This window comes from Podarcis filfolensis, assembly GCF_964270895.1.
Source record: "Podarcis filfolensis genome assembly, chromosome: 16".
Taxonomy (NCBI): Eukaryota; Metazoa; Chordata; class Lepidosauria; order Squamata; family Lacertidae; genus Podarcis; species Podarcis filfolensis.
In genome coordinates, this window is record NC_139620.1 from 20,274,509 (window position 1) to 20,300,186 (window position 25,678).

Consider the following 25,678-nt stretch of genomic DNA (forward strand, 5'->3'; position numbering starts at 1 on the left):
CCTGCACAGACCTATCTTACTGGACTTTATTTGTTTGTTTATTTTGGCACATTTGTTCACTACTTAATGACTGTCTTCTCTAAGTGGCGTACAAGAGTCTCAGTTGTCCCCAATGAAACAAAAAAAGGGTTTTAAAATAAACTCTATAAAATCAAAATTCTATTAAAATGCCTGTTTGAATTATTATTATTATTATTATAGCTGGGAGTTCGACAGGGAAGGGGCCATTTGACCTTAGCTGGAAGGGAGCGCTATAAAATTTGACCCACAATAATGGTATCCTAGTGGATACCAGTCAAGCACCCAAGCCATGGGGGGACTTATAAAGCACCATGCACACTGATGAAGTAATAGCATCAATAATAATACCTAAGTAATAATAACTAAGTACACTTACTTGAAAGTAAGCTCCATTGAAACCCACGGGTCCCTCTGTCCAAAATCGCGTGTTTTAAGATCAGCTCGGGAGGACTAGGAATTAATGTGTGAGAGGACTAGATGGGTCTTCTGCAGGTGTGTGAAAATTATATCGGAGACGTCCCTTCGAGAAACGCACGTCCCAAAGGTGGGGTTGCCTTTAGATCAGCTGGGCCAAATGAGGGAGAAAGAGGAGGGAAATTCAAAGCAAAGGGTCACCTGAACGGCCCCGTCCCTTGAAGGAAACATTATTTACACCTGCAAGAAAATTTTGAAAAAGACTGCATTTCGGTTCCAATTGGCTTAATTGTAAATCGTTTCCTTATGGCCCCCAAACCCCGAGGATCATCTGGGTTTAATAAATGTTCCCAACACCCCTCCTGCAAAAATGGGGGGGGGGAGATAAAAAAAAATAAAAATAAAAATCTGAAGGCAGGAATCGCCGTCTGCCTGTTGCAGTGAACCTTACCCGGACGGTAATTACCGCAGGCAGCCTAATGGCTTGCGACGTGCTCGGGGTCCGGAGGGGGCCTGGGGGCGCAGAGTGGATCGGTGGGGGTAGAGTGGGGTGAATGGCGTCTTCCCATTAAAGTGGGTCCTTGGCAGTAGTTTTTCCCGGGGTTGGGGAACCAGCGCGCCGAAGGAACGCGGGACCAAGGCGCAAGCCCGATTCCCTCTTCTAGACTTCGTGAAATTAGGAGGCGTTGGGCAAATCGAATTACAAGAGGACCCTTTCAACTCCGCAGGGCGGCCGGCTTTATGCTTTCCACCTCTGACTTTCTGGGATAAACGAAGTCCCATTTCAGAAAGAAAATAATAGCAACGCTGTGAGGATGGTGGAAATAATAAGAGAGGCGTCGCTGCCTATTTGCACCAGCGCAGCACTCTCTCCCCCCCCCCTTCTTAAGAAAGAAGTAAATTTAAAATAAAACAACCTGCATTTGTTGGGGGTTGGGAGGCAGTTGCTTAGCCTCAGTGGGAACGCAGGAGTTGCGGAGAGAGGGAGACAGACTTTTCTAACCCTGAGTTCCTTCGAGGAAACTATTTCCCACGTTCGTTTTGAAATCAAGGGTATTTTTCACGGAGACTTCTGTAAGCTGAGGGGATCTGCCGAGCTCTGCAGTCTAAAAATCGACCTGCTTTCACGTGTGTACCGACCTGTGTATAATAGATCGCTTTCCAGGAAAGAGCTTCGACTGCACGTCCTAAAGAAATTTGGCACGCTGTACATTTAAAGCAAATCCCCATCCACACCAAGAACCTGGGAACTGTAGTTTAACCCTCGCAGAGCAACACGTAGCAATAGCCTTAACAATCTACGCTTCTCAGGGTATCATTCTTGGGGTAGCTGGGTGTGTTTTACATGCATTGCGTGTATGCAGTTCTAGGACGACCAATTCTCCCTATTTCTGCAAAATTCTAGACTTAGAATTAAAGCTGGAGAGGGGTGGGGGTCTTTCCTTCTTTCTTCTGCGGAAAAATATAGAATGTCTCGTGCTTCGGGATTTTGATTCCAGAGTCCAGAGTAAAGAGACTGTAGAAATACAGTGTAGGGGGGGGGGAGTTCCAGGAAACTACTAAATAGAGTCAAATCAGAGGAACGTATCCTGCATAATCCACCACCCCCAGGGGTGGGGGGTGGGGGTAGTTGTTGTTTGGGTGCCACAATTTCATACTGAGTTTCCCACTGGGATTTCCAGGCAGCTCTGTTGTGCTCGGTGATACAAAGACATCTGAGCTGGCCGCAGTATACAAAGTGTACCTTACATACACCCACACCCACAAATATTGGAGCGTTGCCCCACTGAATTAATTAATGGGCACATCACACTGTATATCGTCGGTGCGTTTGATAGGGTTTTATTGAGAACGTCTTGGATGTAAAAAAAAAAAAAAAAAAAAGAGGGGGGAGAAAGGGGAAAATATAAATGAGAAACAGAGAAAATATTCGTGTCCTTTCGTCAGAAAAGAAGGGGGACATACTCTAGAACTACTTTCTCTGCGCATTTGCCTTGAAAGCAAAGCGCCACTGAAGTCTGCGGAACTTACTTCCGAGGAGTATATACGTGCCGAAGATGGGGCTACGTGTTCCTGCAGCTCCGAAGGCGGTCAGGACAGGGGGCTGTAAAGTCAGAGGCCGTTGGCTGCAGCGTCGCTTCGAATTCTGCCCGCCTGCCTGCCTGTCTGTCCGCTTCGCCCTGGGGACAGCCAGGGCTCCGCAGCGCCGAGGCGCAGCGCCTTAACAAACTCTTGAGTGAGGACAAGCTCGCTGCCATCCCAGCAATTATCTCCCCTCCCAGCCTCCAGAAGAAGAGGAGGTGGAGGGAAGACCGGAGCCAATTTTTATTCCTGCTTTTCGCTCCTGCCGATGACATGTCCAGAAAACTGCTGTTTTAAACAGCTCCAGATTGGACGTCCCGACTCCGAATTAAGCTCTTGGGCGTTCAAAGGCACAGGCACCCGAGCCTCTCTAAGGCCTAACGATCAGCAGCGGAGAATATATCCTGAGAAAAGAGACCTCCACTCCGGAGATAAAGACTGTCCTCGCCATCTAATTCTGGAAGTTTAGCTCTCAGTTTCATTTGAAAACTAAACTCCTTTGAATATAGTACGATTAATAAACGCAGGATCGGGCCCTGCACGACTCATTCGTGCTATTTCTCTCTCTCTTTCTCTTTCTTTCTTTCTCTCTCTCATCGTTTTAGCTTCCTTCCCCCACAAAATGTAATCTGGCTTTGTTTTCGCACATGTGGTTTATGAAATCCTTCCTTCCCTCCCCGCACCCCAACCCCCTGGCATGTAGTTCGATTTTAAACACCGTGTTTTAATATATTATTTCCCCACCCGTGCAGGCAGAAGAGAGACAGATGAACTAACAAAATAGGTTTCAAATAAAAAAATATGGGGGGACGGCACTACGTGGACCAAAAAGAAGCCCAAGACCCGGAGATGCAACCCCTTCATTAATAAAATGCACGTTCATCGTGTCAAGTGTGTGTGTGTTGCGAGTCACGAGTATTCATTTGGGGCTCTGCGATTTTAATCTACAGATTTAAAAATGCTTGGGAGAAAAGACAGTCTTTTTGAGCCTATGCCTCTGGTAGTGCATTGCTTAGTTAAAGACGGCTGCAGATCCCGAATTTTCTCTCTCCCACCCCCAGCCCCGTGCCAGACCTTCCTTCTGTAGCGAGAGAAGCTTGTAAATGAAAAGCTTTGAAAACGCACCCATTTTTTTGAAGAATAAGAAACTGCCTTTTTTTTTAAAGGCATGCGAAATTAACTTCTCTTGAGGTTCATAAGAGCTCCCTAACTTCTAAGGTGAGCAGAGAGGCAAATGACCTGCTTACTGCATTTGAGGATGTGGGGGGGGGATTTTTCCCAAGTAAAACGATGCTGGAGGATAATTGTATAGGAGGCGATGGCGGACAGCACTTTTTCTGTGCCTGGCCATCCCCATCTGTACTTGTGGGGAATTGTATCCGAGGCAACAGACACGGTTGGACCCCGGCAAGAAGAGAGGGAAAGCGCTGAGCCGAAAAGAGAGGGTGTTGGTAGGGGAGGAATACGAGGAGGGGGCGGAAGACTTCTGGGCTTTTGGAAATGACGTCCCTCCAACCTGGATGAAATTGACTACATCATGTATAAGCCTAAACTGTAATTGACAAGGCTTGGCCAGGCTGCGCTCCATCAATCGCTGATCACAGGGCCTCGAAACGAGCGAGCCGGCGCGTTTGGCTCCCCGATGGCTTTCCTACTCTCCACAATTAGGGAGATGTCTCCTCAGCCCCCGCGACACATTAATTTAATGTGTCTTTGGCAAAAGAAAGAACTTGGATTAAGCGCCGTTGGGGAACTGACATCCATCTTTATTCCTTCTTCTCTCTCTCTTTCCGTTCTCTCTTTCTTTCGTCCCTCCCAGCTCCAGCTTTTTTTTTTTTTTAATTGTCTCTTTAATTGAAACCCAATATGGTAATAGATGCCGTGCTCAAATTGAGAAAACGTGTCTTCGGCTACAAGATGGGCGTTAGTTCAGCCGATCCGGCGGGCTCCATCCTACGCATGCCTGTCAATTTCCCCCTACTCCTGCCTCTATGGACATCAGCCCCTTTCCTCCCACCAACACCTCCCCCGCGCCGTCAGGTTTTCGCTGTCCTCCAGCTACAGATGTCTCCTGTTCCTCTTCCCCCCCAGCCCAACTTCAGATTATATCTCCTTCCCCCTCCCCACCTCCAAAGTTCTGAGGTATCAGTCCATTGCTTAGCAGCGGCTGCCTAACTGGCCGTGCTTCAAAACACCAGCAGCGATTGACAGCTCATCTGAGCACAGGATCAAATGCCCCCTTTGTTCAGCTCCTCCAGGTGAAGCGAGAAGAGAAGGAGGAGGTCGACTTCCTCAACTGGTCCTGGCTCCTGGTTGCCATGTCCTTCTTCGGTGCCTGCGATGGGGATACAGCTGGGTGGGAGACACGGCCAGGAAAGAGCATTTCAGACCCCTCGACTTGTCCTCTTCGGCGGAGGGCGGGGGAGAGTCTGTGGGACCGTGACTAGGCTTAGGAGGAACTGTGTGTGCCACGATGGTGACAGGTGATAAGTTACATTCGCCTTCTCTCGCGCGCTCTCTGTCTGCAGCACAAAATCTGGTCGACCTGGTTGTACCGGGTCTACAGGAAACTGAGTCTGTAGACACCGGAGGCCGGGACAAAGCAGCCTCTTGCTTCTGGGATATCTCAGCTCTTAACTGGAAAGTAAGTTGAGTTGGCATGTAAGGTGGGATCAAATGTTTAGGATGGGAAGTCCATCTTCTTGATTTGCGTCAGCTATGCTGAGCTTCTTCTAGGCAGAGGTCCGGGTGTCAGAGAGGAGGGCAAAATTCACCCGCAAAGCAACACAGAGGTCCCGTTCTTGAGATCAAATTGCACAAAATCGTGTCCTTCAAGAGCACCATCATTTATAGAGAAAGGGGAAGGGAGAGAGAGAGAGAGAGAATATAGATTTATTTATTTTGTCTCCCGCCTTTCCACCAAAAGGTGCGCAAGGCGATTAACAGTAAAACACAAAGCAGCAACAAACAAATAAATAAATAAACAACAACCATGAAGGCAAAACATCAATAGAGCCAATTATTTAAAACACACACAGCCTATCAGATATGGTACACTGTGGTAAACAGACAGATGGATAGGATAAGTTTGAATCAGATCACCGGCCAAATAGTAAAATGAAGTATCACCGGCCTTCTGATAAAATGAATTGTTGGAATGCTAAATGATCTCAGAACTTCTGAGGCTGCAGCTTCCTGCTCTCAATCTGAGATGGCCCTTATCCACCCACCCACCATTGGGATTCTCCCCGTAACAGGAGAATATAAATATTTGGTTATATCCAATTAAGTCTTGCTCAGAGAAAACCCACTCGAAATCACTGGACCGTAACTTAGAGTCCAGTCTAACATTGGTCCATTTATTTGAATGGGACTGCTCTGAGTATTGCTTTAGGGACATAATCATTGACTTCTCTTTCACCCCCTTTTTAATCCTTGTTTTGATTCTGCAAACATTTCTATTGATCCAAGACAAACTTTGGTCTACTAATTTGGGTGGGTCTGTTGGGAGTAGGACTTAGCAACTCAATGTCAATATTAGAAAGAAAGAAAGAAATACAGGTGGAAAGATCAAGGATAAAAGGCTAAATGCATCGATACCCATAGGTGACAACTCCCTGGGGCTCTGGGTGCCCGAGCACCCACAAAACTCCCCATGAATGGGCCGGGCACCCACAAATTTCGATGCCAGAGCCATGCACTTGCATGGCACCCACGGCCCCGGGCTCCCACAGTCGCGGCCCCGCGGGGCCAAGTTGGCGCTCCTGTCCTTGTCTATGATGTACCTGACGAGTTCCTATTCCCCTAGTTACTGAGTCTGCAGTTCGACACAGGCTTACATGGGAATAAGTCCCCCTTGAACTCAACGGCACATATTTCTGTGCATACAAGTGCAGGGTTCTGTGCTGTAACTCGGACATAAATGGAGGTATTCCTGAGCAATCATAAATTATATGGGGTCTAAAAGATATGAGAAGGGAACGCGCCTTCCCTACAAACGAGCCCTGGCGTGTAAGAAATCCTGGTTTGGTCTCTGTTTGAGGATTACTATTACTACTGCTGCTACGACTACTACCACTACTACTTATTTTTAAAGAAAACTTCCCCAAACTCCCGATTAAGATTTCTATTCAGATTTTATAACTTGCTTTAAAAAGGTGCGGGGGGGCGGGGGGTAGCGGATGAGAAATTCCCCACTCCATTAGATTTATTCCGGTTGGATTTTATGAATGGGAATGTGGTCATTAATTTCAGTGCAATGAGATCGCATTCACTGGCATGAGCAGACTCGGCAGTCAATCTCACTTAGTTTCTAATTTCACTAGACTTTAGGTTTGGCTTTTTTTGTTTTTTGGCGTGGTTGGTTTTTTATGTGTTTAGAATCGGGGTAAAAGGGGTTTATAATAATCCAGCCACTCTCACAAAATTAGATGGGTGGATTGAGTCCTTTTACCTTTCTGCACGCGCACCCGCTGCCAGGATCCCTTATTCCGAAAGCGATCGAAACACAGAGGGGGGGGGGAGGAGCCCGATTTAGCCAAAAGTTTAGGATTTTACAGCGCAATCCTATGGCAAGGACTTCAGCGCAGCAGCTGAGTCCCAAGTAGGTAAGTTTGCGCTTACAAGATTGAAGGCGCTCGTCTAGTCGATTTCAACCAGAGAGAGCCAAGCGCGCGGCTTGAATCTCTCGCGTTGACATTAACGTGGCTTTAAATTGCTTAACGTTGGCTAGATCCTTCACCAATAAAAATATCAAAATGAAGTGACTGGAGTATGCGGAGGAGGCGGGGGCACACCTCGAAAATAGCCGTAAGCATAAAAATTAAGTAGCAGTCAACATTAGCTAGACTGCCCGGGCAGAAAGCCATATAGCATAGTTCAAAAACGGTTATGAAGTTGTCCAATGCAATATCTAATAATCAATGTAAGGGGAATGATTACAAGGAAGAACTGGGAATGTATGCTAATCCAGATGTTTTTATTGGCACGGGCTGTGTTTAGGGGAGCGGGGAGGGTGGGAAAGGGAATTAGAGAGAGGAGAAAGAGAGATCCAGATAGATTATATGCGTAGAGTCCGATGGTTTATGAGGTTTTCGAAAGCGGCTGGCGCCATTGCAAGGTCTATAGGCTAAAAATAATGCATCCCCCAGCTAGGCAACTTCGAAAATCGACGCGCTGCTCTCTCTCACACACACACAATATTCTGACTCTTGCACTAAATTGTCCCGATCAATAATTCAGAGACTGTGTCAAAGGATATGTAAGAGTAAGTTACAGGAAAGCTGGATCGCTTTTTAACACACACACACACGTGTGATGTCTTCTTGGGACAGAAACAAACGAGTAACCAAAGGAGCGTCTGGAAGGAACAAACGGAGGAAGTAACCTACGTGAGTTTCTGGCTCCTGCAACCCCAAAACATATGAACAGACTAATATCGCCCAAAGCCCTGCTGGAGCACATCCAAGATCCATCGAGCCCAGTATCCTGTTTCCAAAAGCGGTCAGACAGATGCCTCCTCCTGCTAGCTCACAACCAGCGTTCCGCCTTTGTCCATCCGCAGCGTCTGTGTATTCAAAGACAAGGGCTCCCTAAACATGAAGACTCTATTTAGCTCTCGCTGCTAAGTAGCTGATAGCCCTTCCTCGAGCTCTTGTCTTGCCTATGGGTGTATCCAGTCCTTTAGGAGAGGGAACCTGTGGGTTTTACCCAACTCAGAGTAGACCCATTGAAATTAGTTGTGTTGGTTGCATTTATATACCACCTTTCTCTTTAGTGAGCTCAAAGTAGCATACATGGTTCTCTCCCCCACCCCAATTTAATTCCCTAAACAACCTGTGAGGTAAGTTAGGCTGAGAGGTAGTGACTGGCACAAGGTCACCCACGGAGTTTTGTGGCCACCTGACAGTTTGAACCCTGGTCTTCCATGTCCTGGTCCAACTCTCTAACCACTACACAACACTGGCTGTGAACCTAAATTAGTCATGCCTATTAACTTCAATGGGTCTACTCTGAATAGGACTAGAATTCTATACAATTCAGTGGTCCTCCATCAGAACTCTTCCATTGCTCATCCTTGGCTATGATGGGGTTGATGAGAAGCTGGGAGTTCAACAAGTTGGCACAGGACATAGCTTAGTTGGGTAGAGCACCGTGCTGATAATGTCAAGGTTGCAGGTTCGATCCCTGTTTGGGACAGCTGCATATACATGGATGATCCTCAGGGTCCTTTCCAACTCTACAATTCTATGATTCTATGAATCTGCAGGGCCAGGTGTTACAAACCTGATGGCTATGTTCTATCTGCATTGTGGGAGGCAGTGTACTTCTGAATACCAGTTGCTGGAAACCACAGGAGGGGAGAAGGCTCTTGTGCTTGAGTCCTGCTTGGGGATTCCCACAGGCATCTGGTTGGCCACTGGGAGAAAATGATGCTGGACTAGGCTGGTCTTTGTCCAGATCTAGCAGGGCTTTTTAAAAGAGGATAAGACAAATTCATGCAGGATAAGGTATCAACAGCGACTAGCTATGGTGGCTACATTCCACCTCCATGGTACTCCATGGCCTCTGCGGACTTGTTTGCTGGGAATCACAGATGGGAAGAGTACTGTTTCACTCAAGTCCTGCTTGTGGGCTTTCCAGTTGTTGGCCACTGTAATAACAGGATGCTAGACTAGTTGGGCCACTGTTTGGATTCCCCAGGCTCTTCTTACATCCTTATGTTCCCTTCCCTGCTTTAAGCACGGACAAACATGATTTTATAGAAGCATAGAAGCAGACCTCTAGAGAAAATGGAGTGGTGAGAACAAAGTGATGTTAAAAACCCAGATGATTAGAAGGTCCATCAAAGAGATAATTCACTTGACACAATTAAGATGGGAAATAGGAATCCATGGACAAAACCCTTTGGAAATTTGTCCTCTACAGATCCCTTTGTAGTGAACAGGAACTCTTAATATCTTTGGCCTGCATTCACTCAGGGTGTCATGTGTCGCTAGGAAGAAGCCCCCACTTATGCCCAGTCATTTGAATGCAACAAGATCTCCTTAAATTGGACCCAGTTAAACGTGTTGTGGACACCTTCAGTTCCATTATGAATTCATTACAGAGCCCAGGAGAGTGGAAGAACAGGACACATTTTCTTGGAAAAGGATTGGGTGGCAGTTCCCCATTAGTTTATTTTACCCCATAATGATTATCTTCTTATCAGCTGCATGCACTCCATCAATAGTTGGTAGAGTGAGAGCCAGTGTGGCATTGTGGTTAGAGTTTGGACTAGGACTTGAGAGACCAAGCTTCACATCCCCATCCTTGCCCATGAAGCTCACTGGTTGACCTTGGGCAAGTCACTGCCTCTCAGCCTAGTTGTTGTGGAAATTTAATGAGATGTTGGGGGGAGGGACCATTTATATCACCCTGAGGAGATCATTGGGGAAAGGGCAGGATATAAATTCAGACTGATCTTTACTCAAAGTAGACCCACTGGCGTTAATAGACCTAAATTGACTGTGTTCATTAATGTCGGCGGATCTACTCTGCATATGACTAACACTGGATCTATACATTGTGCTGAATCCAATATCAGACCTACTCAGAACAGACCTATTAACATGAATGAACCTAATTTAGGCCCATTAGTTCCAATGGGTTTACTCTGAGTATGACTTAGGTTGGATACAAATAATTATTGCAGTGATTTTTTAGTTTTTTGTTTATACTTTTCAAATTTATACATTTCATTAGTTTTACAATCAATTTAACATTTCAGAATCTGACTTCCTTCCCCCTCTTTCTGCAGTTCCTTAAATTTATTTTTTAATATCTTTTGCATATCCAAGTTCATTTAAATTGCTCGTTTAATTATCTACTGTAAATATATACTCTTATAAAACTGCAGCTTATTACAATAATCCTGCTAATGTTTTTATCTGTTTACAATTTATCTGTAAATATTCAATAAACCACTTCCATTCTTTTTATAAAAAGTTTGTTATCTTGATTTCTTATTCTTCCGGTATGTTTCGCCATCATTATTATTGCAGTGATTCTTACAACCATCTGATAAATAAAATCATGTTTAGTAAGTATCCCCCCAAGATCTCTTGTATTCCGTGCCTGGTAAATATTCACTACACATAAGCCAATGCAAAGAAATTAAACAGTTTGATGCACATTTTTTTGTGTGCAAACAGGGTTAGTAAGACATCTGGGTCACAACTTCCTCTCTGAATAAGCTTCATGGAAATAGGAACATAGGAAGCTGCCATATACAGAGTCAGACCATTGATCCATTTAGCTCACTGATTGACAGAGCTCCATAGGGCTTCAGAACTAGTCTTTCCTAGTTCTACCTGGAGATGCCAGGGACTGAACCATGAACCTTCAGCATGCAAACCAGATGCTCTATCACTGAGCTACAGCACTTCCCTGGAAGAAGTGGAAACCTGTGCAAGACTCATGTCCATAGGCTGCTCAGGGTCCCTAGTTCAGCGGTAGAGCATCTGCTTTGCATGTAGAATGCCCCAGGCTCAATCCCTCCCATTTCCAGGTAGGACTTGGAGAGACCCCTGTCTGAAATCCAGAAGCACTGCTGCCTGTCTAAGGACATTATTATTTTATTTTTATTTTTATTTATTAAATTTGATTCCCGCCCCAATCCCACAGGTCTCAGGGTGGTTAGCAACATAAAAGCACAACGCAAAAACAGAAAAGACATAATAAAAAAATATAAACAAGAAATAAACAAGAACAACCCGGTAACGCCCCTCCTCCCCGACACATTTTAAAAGAGCAATCAGCCAAAGGCCTGATTAAAGAGGAATGTTTTTTGCCTGGCACCTAAAGGTGTATAACAAAAGCGCCAGCTGAACCTCCCTGGGGACATCAGTGTGGTATACTAGATAAAGGAGAAGCAGGGGGAGCCAGTTTCAAATCTCCACTCTGTCAAGAGGTTTATTGGCTTTCTTACCTACCCCTGCTGGCAGTCTTAACCCCTGACCATTCGGTTCAGTCATGGCCGACTCTGGGGTTGCGGCGCTCATCTCGCTTTATTGGCCGAGGGAGCCAATGTGGCCAGCATGACTAGGCTGCTTCTGGTGAACCGAGCAGCACATGGAAATGCTGTTAACCTTCCCGCCGGAGCGGTACCTATTTATCTACTTGCACTTTGACGTGCTTTTGAACTGCTAGGTTGGCAGGAGCTGGGACCAAACAACGGGAGAACACCCCATAGAGGGATTCGAACCGCCAACCTTCTGATCGGCAAGTCCTAGGCTCTGTAGTTTAACCCACAGACCACCCGCATCCCTGCTGGCAGTCTTACTTAACCTAACTTTTCTACCTCAAGGGGCTGTAGCGCAGATTGAATGCCTGGTGGGGCTGTCATATATGCTACTCAGAGCTCCTTGCAGGAGGAGGGGGGGTGTAATAGAGGGAAGAGGCCTTTCTGGCTGGCTGCATCTGTTCTGTGCCAGGACTCACCTCCAAATAGCTCCTCTTACTGCCTGTCCCAAGGCCAAGGAACAACACCTGTTGTCACCAGCAGAGTCCATAAAAAATGTGACTTGGAGAAGGCCCAGCCTATTTCAGACATACACAGTTCATGTGTCTTTTACTGCGTGAGACCTTAGGAGACCACTAAAATGTGATCTCCACTTCTGGCCTGCCCCCACCAGCCCCTTGAGCTCAAATGTGTGGCCAACCCATCAGCTGTGGCTGCTGAACACTTAGTATGCATATCCGGGAGAAATTCGGCCGTCTGCGGCAGTTATATCAGATACTATTTACATAGTGCTCTGGAGCATTCAGAGCACTCCACATTATCTTGGTAATTCTTGCAGCAACACTGTCTTATTAGTTTTATTATCCACAAATTGCAGATGTGGAAAGGGAGTGAGGGGGGGGGAATTCATGGAGGGGGGTGTATCTCAATTCCCTAGCAACTAGCATCATCATCATCAACCTTTTATTCGACCGTCAGTCAGAAAAAGGTACATTTGTCAATACACAGTTAAAACATCCAGGAAGATTTTAGAACTTAGCCAACACTAAAATGGGCTAAACAGATAGCCCCATATCAATACAGTCAATTATAGTCTTGCGACGCTTAAAAGCTAAAAAAAGAAATTTGGCCACCAAGGAAGGTATAGCTCTAGTGACATTATTCAGCAAGTGTAAAACCTGGTTTTCTCCGGGTAGGAAGCTAAATTGACATGGGTGTGGGTCTATAAAATTTTGTCTAAGCTCTGCATAAGAAGGGCAAGTCAAGAGAATGTGTTCGGTGGACTCAACCACACCCATGGCACAATGACAGGTTCTCTGGGCGTATGGTACTCCCCTGTAACTTCCCCACAATACCCTAGCAACTAGCACACTAGCTCTCATCTCCACCCCGGACCCTCCAGTGGGAGATAAATGCTCTCTCCACATGCCCAGAGACATTTAATTGCATGGTTTTTCCAATCTCAAACCTTCTACAAGGGTGGCAGTGGGAATGGAAAGGAGGAAAGCCTTGATTCTAAAATTAAACTCTTTGGGTTAATTAATTCTTCCTAGGAAGGCTACAGCTGAATCAGAATTTATCAAGGAATTCTAAACACTGAATCAAGACATAGGATTTTTATCACATTGTGTGTCTTCATTAGCTGGCCAGTGCCAGCATATCTGTGGTATCTATGACTATTTCTTGGGAATAGCTCCCAGCCCAACTGCATGTGTTAATACAATCTTCTCAGCAACACTGAGCAAGTTATCAGCAGTCTGCTTACTGTAAAAGGTGTGCCTGTTTAACATATATTTAAACACTTATCACTGACTGTATTTTTTCCATTTCATTGCCATTCGACTCCCACCTTGCAATCTTCTCATTTACAGCTAAAATCGTGCTCCATGCATCTAACAAAAGTGGGCACGAGTCTTTAAAAGCTTATGCCATAATAAACTAGTTGGTCTCTAAGGTGTGGCAAGAGTCTATGCTTTTGCTGCAGGAAACTAAGGTGGCTAGTCCTTCTGGAAATCTTCCGAGGAAGGGATAGGGGCTCTCCCCAGGTTAAAGAAATATTTGCCACCAGTTAGTAAACAGGGTTAGTTTTTAGCTAATTGGTGGAGTTGCCTGCTTGCTTAGCACCTGCAAGGTGATGTGAGCAAGTTTTTGAATGGAACTGAAGGAGAACCTGTGTGGTGAAATGGTCAGAGTGTTAGACTATGACCTGGGAAACCAGGGTTCAAATCCCCACATAGGGTGCTCTTGAACCAGTCACTGTCTATCAGCCTAATCTACCTCAGAGGTTGTTGTGAGGATAAAAGGGGAAGGGGAAAACCATGTATGCCACCTCGAGCTGCTTGGAGGGAAATATTATTTGTTTGCTTGCCTGCTTGTTTATTGACTTCCTTAGTCATTTCCTCTTTCCCTAAGCAACTCAAAGCACCTTAAAGGTAAAGGTAAAGGGACCCCTGACCATTAGGTCCAGTCGTGGCCGACTCTGGGGTTGCAGCACTCATCTTGCTTTATTGGCCGAGGGAGCCAGCGTACAGCTTCCGGATCATGTGGCCAGCATGACTAAGCTGCTTCTGGTGAAATCAGAGCAGCCCACGGAAACGCCGTTTACCTTCCCGCTGGAGCGGTACCTATTTATCTACTTGCACTTTGATGTGCTTTCGAACTGCTAGGTTGATAGGAGCAGGGACCGAGCAACGGGACCTCACTCCTTCGCGGGGATTCGAACCGTCAACCTTCTGATCGGCAAGTCCTAGGCTCTGTGGTTTAACCCACATTACAACCCAAATAAAGATGACATTTTTTAAAAAAAAGTAGTACTCCTATTTAAAATCAACAACAAGTGACCATTAATGGAGACCACTTTATTTTAGCTGCCCAAAAACGTTTAAAGCGACCTGCAGGCTCTCAGCCTTAGAAGTTCGGCCTCTGCAGTGGCTGTTTTCCTAACCATGGTCAGCTGGGGAGGCGAACCTGACCTCTGCCTGCCCAGAAGTCAAGCGACCCATTCTGCCCCTTGCAAAACGCGAGACCCACAACAAGGCCCGAGGCCCCGAGTGTGCTGGAGACCTTTCTACCTTCCTTTCACAGCTGGTGGCAGCGCGAAAGGGGGCGGGGGAAGCGAGAGAAAGACAATGCGTTTGCGCTCCTGGCCTCTCGCCTTCCCCGCGACGTGTAAGGAGTTTATGCAGTCCCAAGAGGTGATTAACTAACTCTCCACACCCCCGCCCCCGCCAAAAAAAAAAGAACCTTCCTTAATGAGCAGCTGAAAAAGTCTTTCAGAGCTTCCACAAAAGGCGGAGGGTGCCGCTTATATGTCAACGCGGGAGGGCACTTAGGAACGCCTCCTCTCCCACCCTCGGTCGCAGCCGACTTCTGTCGCAGCCCTCCAAACGGGGGTGAAAGTTTAAGTCGGGAAGGAGCGTATAATTGCCTGATTGCCGGACCTCACGCGCGGCTCGCCGCATATTTAGGGCGAAAGGGACGCCGACGTCAATTTCACCCTCTCCCCACCGTGGCCAGTGCATTGATGATAAACACCGCCTGCTGCATGTTTTTTCTTCTTCTTTTCTTTCCTGGCGGTGGTTGGGGAAGGCTCTAGAAAGCTCCAAACTAGCTGCTTAGACAACAAGGTCTGACTCCGCATTAGGCTCCCTATGGAAAAGCCGCGCGCCTTTTAGGGTAGTAATAAAGTAAATCGGACCCAACATAAGTCGCGTCCCTTAATTCCCATGGGTGTAACTCTGAGCGGTTACTAGCATTTGAGACAAGCCTCAGATCTCCCTTTCCCCTGAAAGTCACCTCGGGGAGCGGGTGACAGGGTGGTGTAGTGGTTAGAGTGGTGCGCTAGGAGCTGGTAGACCAGAGTTCGAATTCTCTCTCTCTCTCTCTCTCTCTCTCTCTCTCTCTCTCTCTCTCACGCACGCACACACACACACACACCCTGCCGTGACCTTGGGCCGGTTGCAGACTCTCAGCCTAATCTGTCTCACAGAGTTGTTACAAGGATAAAATGAAGGTTGCGGGACCTGCGTAGGCCGCCTTGAGGTCCTTGCAGGAAAGGTGAATATATAAATGCAAATATCACTTACACAATTCCACATACACGCCCGCGCACACTACATACATTTAAACGCGATTCCACATATATTTCAAAAACGGTTAAAAATAACTCCAGGACTGATACAGGCAGGGGGAAGAGCCCCACTTTAAAACACTTGTTGAGAGAGGAAGGTATTCAGCGGGTCTTCTATTTTTAAGAGAGGGAATGATACTCCTAAAATCACTCCCTACGAAGCGATTTTTTGAAGTATTCCTGTTTTAAATAGCGTTGTTGCCTAAGTAGTTTTAAATCTGGAATCCGGTAGCTGAATCTCCTCCTACGTGGTTTCACTGCAGTAAGAGAATAATGAGAAAGACCTTCCTCCTGGGCAAAATAAAAGAAGGCGACGCTTTTCAAGCGGCCCAAATATTCGCGGATCAGAGTTAGAGCGACACCACTAGGCGTGGGAGGAGACGAAGATCCGCGTTGAGAGGAAAGGAAGTGAGGTGTAGTAGTTAGAGCAGGGCTAGCCAACGGTGCCATCCAGCCGTAGTTTGACTCCAATACTCATCAGCCCCAGCCAACAGGACCAATGGTCAGAGGGGATAGGAGTGGTGATTCAGCAACATCTAAAAGGCATCGCCTTGGCTACTGTTGAATTAGAGGTTCAGGGTTTAGGATTGAGGAGACCCGAATCCTAGTTTCAGCTTTGAAGCTCACCCGGTACCTTTGGGCTAGCCTAACCTACTTCACAAAGTTGTTGTGAGATTAAAATTGGGAGGGGTAAGCAAGGGATAACCTTGAACTCCTTGGAGGAAAGGCGCAGGTATAAATAAGTACAGTATGGTTAGCTATGATTTTTCAAGCGCTGGAACACGACCAACCCGAGGCTGCGTACACACTACGACTATTAAAGCACATTCCCCTCACCTCAATTCAGGGCTAATTTGTAAGGTCTTGCTGGGAATTGAAACCCTGCAGTGGCCAAAATTCTTTGAGGGAGAGGGTGCACTTCGGATACACTGTACAGCAGCCTCGGTTTAATCCTGCGTTGACAAACGAAAATCGAAGAATGAAACGGTGTAGTGTCCTGGGTGGCAATCAGGTGTTTGTACATTCATAATTTGCCATTTGGGGAGAATATTTCAAAAAATATCCTAGATAATAGTCGTGTCTTTTAAAAGCAAACAAACCGCGAGGCTTGCTTAATTGCAACCTGCCCTGGAATTTATCGAAGTTAGCGCGTTAGGTTTGGACAACAGAGACTTGCAAGTCTGTTCTAGAGCTCACTGGGTGACGTTGGCCAAATATCTCCCCCCCCACCACCTCCTTTTGGAAAACCTACTTAACGCCGTTACTGAGCTGATAAAGAGAGGCGGAGGGTGGGTGATGCGGGTCTCTTTGAACTCCTGGGACAGTGAGCCAAAGCTGAAGCTCCTGTATCTCCGTGGCGTGAGGATTAGAGTGTCGGTCCAGGACCTTGGAGACCAGACTTCTAATTCTCGCTCAGCCAGGGTGACCTTGGGACAGTCCCGCGCTCTCAGTCTGACCCACCTCGCAGGGTTGTTGTGAGGATAAAACGAGGAAGGGGAGAGAACTGCGCGGGCCACCTTGAGCTCCTTAGAGGAAAATGAATGTAATAATTTGGAAGCCTGTAGACCAGAGACAGGGGGAATTCGTGGTTCCTCCAGACATCGGGGATCTCTGACTACCATCATTCCCAGGCAGCCAGCAGCAGGAGTGCTGGCTTGGCCTCGCGACCGTGGGTGCCCTGCAGCGTGCATGGCCCTGGCACAGAAATTTTTGGGTGCCCGGCTCCTTCATGGGGAATTTTGTGTGTGCTCGGGCACCCAGGACCCCAAGGAGTGGGCACCTATGGCTAGGAGAGCAGTCGGGAATGTTGGGATCTGTAGTCCGACAGCTTCGTCGAAAGCGTTCCTTAGCTCTTGACTGCGCCAGGTACTCAACAGGCGAGAACACCCGCCAGCCCCTATCCTCAGAGTCTGGAGAAAGGGCTACGCGTTTCTCCGAACCCCTGGATATGCCACAAACTCTGACAGGACACCTCTTAGGAAGCGCTTGACCTTGCCCTGCTCCTGAGGAGGTGGTCCATGAAGGGCAGATCTTCCTTCACGGAAGCGCGCGGGGACACGGGGGGCGGGGGCCGTCAGCAGCACCTTAACCCTACCGCTGTCCCCCAATAAGGTGTAGAGAACACAGAATAGGAACGCCCCTTCCAGCTCTGCTTAGGAAAATCAACATAGGTTCGATAGCAATGAGTGTAGACAGCTGGATCGACGCCAGGCAGATGCCTCCTTATCGATGCCTCAGGCGTCCTACCCTCTCCCACACCCTCGCCCTTGAGTTTAAAGGCTGAGCTGTATCTGCCTCCCTCCCTCATCCCTCAGCCACTTTGGTTAGAGACCCAGAGCAAAGGCTTTAGCCTCCCCTGGATGAGGCGAGATGGAGCCTAAGATGGTTGGTCAGAGACTCCATAAAAGAAATTCCGCGTTATCTTCTTCCCTCCGCCATCCGATGCCTTCCCCGCCGCCCCTTCCTTCTTGTCTCTTTCTCCTCTTTTACTTGTGTTGATTTAGTTCGTCCTCGAGACTTTCCTGCAGTCCAAGGGGGAGAAAAAGCGGGGCTAAAACGTGCACCACCGAGCTCTTTTGGCCAATATTTAACTAAGATGGCTGGGCTGGCCATAGGGTGACTTGGGTCGGCGGGCTGGTTAGGTTTGCTTGCAAATTAATCATCCAGCACGCAGTCGGCGCCAGTGTAGATTTATCACACGCAGGCGGGGCAGCGGGGCTGGGGGGGGGGGTAGAATGAGGCTGCCGAGGAGACACAAAGAGCGTTCGCACCTTCCCGCTTTTGATCCTCAGATTAGTGCGGCCTCCCTCCAGAATACGAGTCTCCAGGGGGCTTAGTCTGGGAGGTCACTCGGAATCGGCGGAAGTTTGCACACCATTAGGAGGGGAGCGCGGGCGATTTCGCAGGCGGCGTAATCCGTAAACATTCTAGAGGGCCGCAAAGGGTAACATCGCGGTGTGGGCGTGCGGAGGAAATTAGAGGGTAGGGACCTGTTGGTCTATGCCTCAAGAGTTTTATTCCAGTCACCCCCCCCCCCCATCATCATTCGAAAACTGGAAGAAGGAGGAAATCAGACATGATCACCCTTCTGGTAATTCCAATGTGGAGCCAACAACGGCACACACCCCCTTCAGCAAATCCTATGCATGTTTAAAGTAAGTCCATTCAGGTTTGATAGTGTTGCTTTCCGAGGGAGGCCGTTGTGGCACCTCCTACAGCTTACTCAGAAGTAAGTCCCATTGAATTCAGTGTAGCTTTTCCCTCAAGTAAATCGGGTTAGGATTAGTGGCCAACAACATTTGTGATGCCCCAGCTTTCTGATGAAGTGGACTCCTTTAAGGTAATAAAAAGTTATGCCAGAAGGACTTCCTGCTTAAGGTGATACAAGAAACTTCCTTTTTGTTTTGTTTGTTTGCTTTTGCAAGACAGATCTAACTGGGCAGATCACTTTGGAAGTTTGCTTCCAGTTAAGGGGGCATAGCGCTATAACCCTCAAGCACTTTGAATCAGAAACAAAACCCACTACAGTATTGGAGGTTTTAAAGCAGAGATTGGATTTTTTCTCTCTTGTCTTTTTTCTTTTTCTTTTCCTTTTCTGTAATCTTTAAAAGTAATAAATATTATTTAAAAAAATAAAAAAATAAAAAGCAGAGATTGGATGCCCATCTGTCATGGAGGCTTCAGCTGAGATTCCTGCACTGCAGGGGGTTGGACTAGATGACCCGTGGGGTCCCTTCCAACTCTGCAACTCTATTACAGTATTCTATTACAGTATTCTATTGAGATTGACTTCCTATACACTTTGGGAAGGGTTGCAACCCAGAACACGTTTCCTGGGGCCCAAAGAACCATGTGGGACTTATTTCTGAGTGAACAACTTTAGGAGAAGAGGTTGGCCTGTTTGGAATCCGTCCTCAGCCATCTTCAGCACCCTTCTCATCTGCCTTGGATCAGACACCTACGGACTCTGACTAACCTGTGTCACAGGATTGCTGTGAGGATCAAACCTGACAGGAACTGCTGAGAGAGAGAGATTCCTGTTGTTATCATTATTCTCACAACTCCTTTACAAAATATTTGGAAATTAGGGAGAGTTTCCATACAGAATGACTGGCTTCATAGAGATGGTAGGGACCCCAAGGGCCATCTAGTCCAACCCCCTGTAATACAGGAATCACAATTAAAGTACCCGTGACAATAAGGAATGTGAGGGACATCAGGATTCCAGATTTCTTTTGCATGTACGATTGCTCAGCTTAGAAGCAAATAGTGAAGTGTATTATAATCTGCTGAGAAAGTAGGCTGTATGAAAGGGAAGAGAGCGTATGGAAAACACCCTGGTACACATCATGCATTTAAAGCACATACCCTCCGCCTAAGAATCGCGGGAACTGTAGTTTACACCACCCTGGCATCCTGAACTATCTATAGTTCCCAGGATTCTGTCCATGTGTGTATGTGGCTTAAATGCATGGCGTGTATGCTCATCCTTTAAGAACTTTCCTAGGATGGGATGGGATGGACTAAAAGCTTCTCAGCTGCAAATGTTAGGAGAGAGGGAAGGAGGGGTCTTCCGATGCCCAGACGTCTGTTGGAACCTTGTTGTCCTGTGAGCTAAGGAGAACCGAGAAGTCTCCCAGAACCTTCCTTCTGGTTTCACGGGAAGGAAACGGGAGGGAGAATCCTGAGTTTTCCCTATTCTCTCAGAAGGCCTCAACCAGCTCAGAGCCCATCAGGAGCTGGGAGGGAGGGAGGATTGTACGCACTGCTATTAACCCACCCACTCCTTTGTGGGACTCTATCCAGAAGGTGGAGAAGAACAAAGTTTTGGACCAGTTTCTAACAGAAGCCGTGAGGAAGCCTCTCTCACGCTCACTCCGGCCCTTCCCTTCCTGCCCGCCTCTCCCCCTGCACGTCTTTCTCCACAACGAGCTGCAGGCAACTGAGACTAAAATTGCATCCCCGGACACAATTTCCCTGGAAAGTTAGCCCCTCTGAAGTCAGTGGGGCTTACCTCTCAGTAAACACGTCCCTATAGGGCAGGACTGCATGGAGCTCCGAAACACTCGCTGCGAGCCTCCCCCTCTTTTGAGGATCGTGAAAACGCGTGTCTGGCTAAATCTTTCCGTCCTGCTCCCGTGACTCTTCCCTTGAAAAGTATACATTCTCTCTCTCCATACGCCACCCGCTTTCCTGTGCTCCTTCCACGGGGACCCGGCCCCAGAGGGAAGGGGAGATATTTTGGGGGAATGCAAAGTGGTACTGGACGCTGCGAGGATTTCACCCCCAACTGGCGCCAAGGGCTCTTAGACATGTGCTCCTTGAGAAACACAAAAAAGCCATGTTGGAGGAGCTAATCGCGTTAGATGTTCCGCTCCTATCTTGCTTACATGATCGCGACGGCCAAAGCCGGCCTCTCCTTCCTCCCTCCCAAACGGCTTGCCTGTCTCCCAAAAACAACACAATCCCTTTTATCTTTCTCCCCTCCCCCAGGAATTGTGAGCGGGAGGGGGATATAGAAAGATCAGGCCGCTCCGATCCACAAATTCCATTGACCCTTTTTAACCATCACCATTCCCTGGGCGTAATTCTTAGATCACCTTTCCCACACAATAAATATGCCGTGTGTGTGTGTGTGTGTGTGTGTGTGTGTGTGTGTGTGTGTTTCATAAGCACAGGCTGTCATTCATTCGCCCACACCGACAATGACCCACAAACGCGTGTACTTTCCCCTTAACGCAGCCGGTTCTGCTGCCACTTTCTCCTCCATCTGCTAAGAGGAGCTATTCCTACACATCTACAAGTAGGAAAACATAGTCAGATAAAGGTAAATAATATATAACCAATCGCTAATCCAAAAATATTTTACAACACTGTCCTCTATTAAATTTTGGGCGCATCCACGAAAGCTTCCCTACGGGTGAACACGTCTATCTGTACCTCCCCCACTCTTAGAAAAGCGCCTTATACTGCGACAGGTCCATCTGCTTCAGTGTTCGTCTGCACTGGCAGCGGCCCCCTTCAGGATTTCAGGCACGGGTCTCTACCAGGGGGGTGCAACCTGGGGGCTTCTGCACGCAGAGTAGATGCTCTACCACCAATACGGCGCTTCCTCTATCATGGGAACTCCTTATCCTTATCCTTATCCGGAGTTAGAGCCTTTGGTCCATTTAGCTTAGTATTGTCTACACTGACCGGCAGCGGCCCTCCAGGTTTACCGGCAGGGGTCTCTCCCGGCTGTACCTGGAGGTGCGCAGTTTGAACCTGGCATCTTCCTCAGCAAAGCAGGTGTTCCAACAATCGCTCTTTCCTCATGTCCATAGACTTTCAGCTTTGGGACCCCTCGTCTTTTTCTTCCTTCGTTCCCTTGTTCTTCCTCCCGCTTCCCATTCCCCCTTTCTCGTCAGTTGTGTTTATTCGTCACATTTGCACCCCGCCTTTACTCTCCAAGGAGCTCAAGGCGGCGCACGTGGATCTCCCTCTCTTCTCATTTTCATCCTCAAAACAACCCTGCGCAATAGGTTACTTGAGAGAAAGCGACTGGCCCCCGACACACGCAGCTAAGCTTCGTGGCCCCTGGAGGTTTGAACTCCGATGGAACACCCCCCCCCCCAGATCCTAGCTGGTGGTCCTAGCTGATGAATCCTAGAAATTGTAGACTTGCAAGGGAACTTGCGTGGTCATCTAGTCCAACCCCCTGCAATGCAAGAATCACAACTAAAGAATCCATGACAGACGGCCATCCAACCTCTGCTTAAAAACCTCTAAAGAAGGAGAGTCCACAATCACACAATGGCTCGCTGTCTCTATTCCACTGATCAACTGCCTATATTCTCAGCGATTTTTTTGCACCTCTCCCACGTGCGCTAGTGAACGTATAAGGCAGATCCACGCCGGGCATTTAAGGTACACCCAACGCACATTTTAAAGCACACTGCTTCCCCCAAAGGATAATTGGGAACTGTAGTTTCTCTCTCGCAGAGCGACACTTCTTGACACCCTTTGCAAACTACAGTTCCCATGATGGGGAGGGGACGGTTCACGTCCTTTAAATGTGCATTGGCTGTGCTTCCGAGGTCTGCCCCGGATGTCACACACTGCACAAACGCCCCTCTACAACTAAAACGCCATCTCCCGAGCCCCCCGAGCCCCATAGGCTGGCGTTTAACTTTTAGCACCCCAACCCGAGGAAGCCGAAGCGCATCCGCACGGCGCCCCTGGCAGCACGCGCGCCCAAAGCCTCTCGCCCGTGTCCCTTCCGCCTTTTCCCCTAACCAAACATGCCTTGCTGTGAACTGCCAGCTTTCAGGCTCGTCCGACCGGCTCCCAAAGATAGCCCGGCAGAGACACATAGAGAGAAAAAGCAACAGAAAACTAGATGAAGTAGGCGGTGGGGTGGAGATCTCTAGGAGGAGCGGCTGGGTCTGGGTCCCTCCACCACAAAAACCACACAGGGGGACCACTGTTCTTTGTGCTTCCGGTCGGAGCCCCCAACCCCTCCTTTCAGCCCAAAGCTCATCCACCCACCATTCAAAAATCCGAGCGCCCCCTAACCTTCAGGGAGAGCCAGAAGTGATGTAGTGGTTAGAGTGGCGGACCTGAGAGACAAGGGTTCAAATCCCCGCTGGACCGTGACCCTGGGCTAGTCACTTCCTCTCTCAGCCTAACCTACCTCACGGGGTTGTTGTGGGGATTAAATGAGGAAAGGGAGAAGAACCAGGTATGGTCTGGAGCTCTTGGAGGAAGACGAAAATTATTATTATTATTATTGTTATTGTTGTTGTTGTTGTTGTTAGGTTGAATCTATGTTAGTCTTCCTCAGAGTAGACCCACAAAGGGGCATGGATAATTTAGCCCTGTTCAATTCAATGGGTTTACTTTGAGTAAACGTTACTTGGATACAAACTGACGGCGGCGACGATGCACATGGGACAAAACGTTTTCTCGTCTTCCAACCCTCTGTCCGCCTCTCTTTCCTTCCTCCACCCCACGTCCTCCTTCCTCCTCTTAAACACACAAAGTCTGGCCGTTTCAGACAGTGGGATTTCACAGTTTGCTTTTCTGATGCGCTTATCAAACAAATGCGGGGGGGGGGGGAGGTGGAGAGAGGAGAGAAGGTGGCACTTCTTATCCCAGAGACTATTGAAATAAATAATTAAATGAAACCAAAGGAAAATAAATATACTGTATTGGGTGAGGCGAAGGAACGAGACGGGCAGGCCCCAAGCTAGTCGTAAATGCGATCCCGGAGGGAGATAGTCCGAAGCTACCCAACCCTTCACCCAGGGAGCGCCCCTCAGCCATTTCTTCCCCCAGGACCAAAAGGCGACAAGATCAGGGAGAGATAGACAGTTCTGCGGGTGAAGCCTATCCTGGAGGCGAGAGGCAGAGAGACCCCTCGAATCCAGAAGCCCATCTATCAAGCCTGTTCCTCTATTCTTTTCTTTTTAAAAGTGATCAAAACCGTAACTGCGGGTGTTGATTATAGCAAATGTCAGCCGAGGCGTCCGGAAAGCCTCGATCGCTATCTAAGCTACGGACGCCGCTTTCTATAGCTCGCCTGTAGCGCAACAGAGGCGCGCAGACACGACCCGTCCTTCTCCCTGTTTCAGACGAACCCTGACTACAGCTCCGACAGGATGAACGCGTTTAAAGCGTGTCTCTCTCTCTCTCTCCAACCCCCCCCCCTTTTTAAAAAAGCTCACCCTCGGTGTTCGCGCCCCATCCCATCTTAAAGGGACACCCGCCTTGGGTTTCAACTGGAAACAAGAGGCAAAATTTAAAAGAAGCAAGCCAAAATACTCACGGTGGGCAGAGAGTAACACGTGTGTATGTGTGCACGCGTGTATGTTCCTGCTTCGACAATCCCATCCGGCGGGGGGCGGGGGCGGGCGGAGAGGAGCTCGGTCGCGCGCCAGCACGTGTACCCGGGCGTGGGGTGGGGGTTAGGGACCCATGAGGGCGAGCGGGCATCCAAACCACTCAAACCCTTGTAGGCAGTGGGGGGAAAAGGAGTTCGGAACGTTTGTGGCGGTTGTTGGTGGTAATAGGGGGGCGGGAGATGGTGGTTGAGCTTAGGCACGCGTGAGTGGGGCGGGGGGGGTGCTGAGAGAGAATCAGCTCCCCCTCCCCCTCCTCCTTTTCCCACACCCACTTGAACCGCCTAGATCTCAAACCCAGCCTAGGCGCGGATCTTCCCCAGTGGAAGGGAAAGGAGGCGATGAAATGGAAAGCCTCGCCGAGAAAAGTTGATGATAAGTCCAAATTGAAAATGTCCCAAAGCTTGGTCAAGCCAGAGAGAGAGAGAGAGAGAGAGAGAGAGAGAGATTTCCCCACCCCCACCCCTCTTGGTTTTCTGGCCTCGGCGCTGTGGGCCAACTCGCCTCTCCGAAGCCCCCTAGAGGCCAGAAGCGTACACACACTCTCGCCTTTCCCTGTCTCTAGCTCGCTTTCTCCCAATGGCTGCTCTCAGCGCTCTCTCTCTCTCTCTCTCTCTCCTCCTTCCTTCCCTCCGTCCCTCCCTCCCTCGCTCGCTCCCCACCCCACCTTCCCGCCCGCCCGCCCGCCTCTGATCATGTTGACATATTCGCACGGCACGGAGCGGTGGGGATGCTTTGCTGCAGCGTTACAATTTCCGACACCTTCTTTTTATAACTCGCCTCGGTCCCCCTCCGCTCGACCTGTCAAAACCACGCCTATGGAGCCACACAATTGGTCCGAAAGCGTCAAAGAGCCAATCAAGTATGCGGCAGCTGCCCTGCAACGCCGCACAACACAGCCATTCCATCCCGGCGCAGCCGAGCGCGCTGGCTCAGACACACACGCACTCACACCGGGGATTCTTGGAGCCCAGCGCCGCTTTCGCTCGCTCGCTCTCTCCCTCCGCGGCTCCTTCTCTCGCACTCGCTCGCTCTCCCACTCGCTCTCAACACCCCCCCTCCTCTCTCTCACACACACATACATACCCGTCTCTCTCTCTCTTTTCTCTCTGTCTCTCTCTTCCTTGCAGGAACTTGCAGGGGTTGGGAGGG

The 25,678-nt window shown here is 48.4% G+C and overlaps 1 long non-coding RNA gene across 1 annotated transcript; it reads right to left on the reverse strand.

The window, feature by feature from the left end:
• Positions 1-2,260: 2,260 nt before the first annotated feature.
• LOC310751435 lies at positions 2,261-25,128 on the reverse strand. Its single transcript, XR_014542495.1, has 2 exons — positions 24,454-25,128; positions 2,261-5,346 (listed from the first exon to the last, which is right to left on the reverse strand). It is a non-coding gene; the product is annotated as an uncharacterized lncRNA (long non-coding RNA).
• Positions 25,129-25,678: the final 550 nt, after the last annotated feature.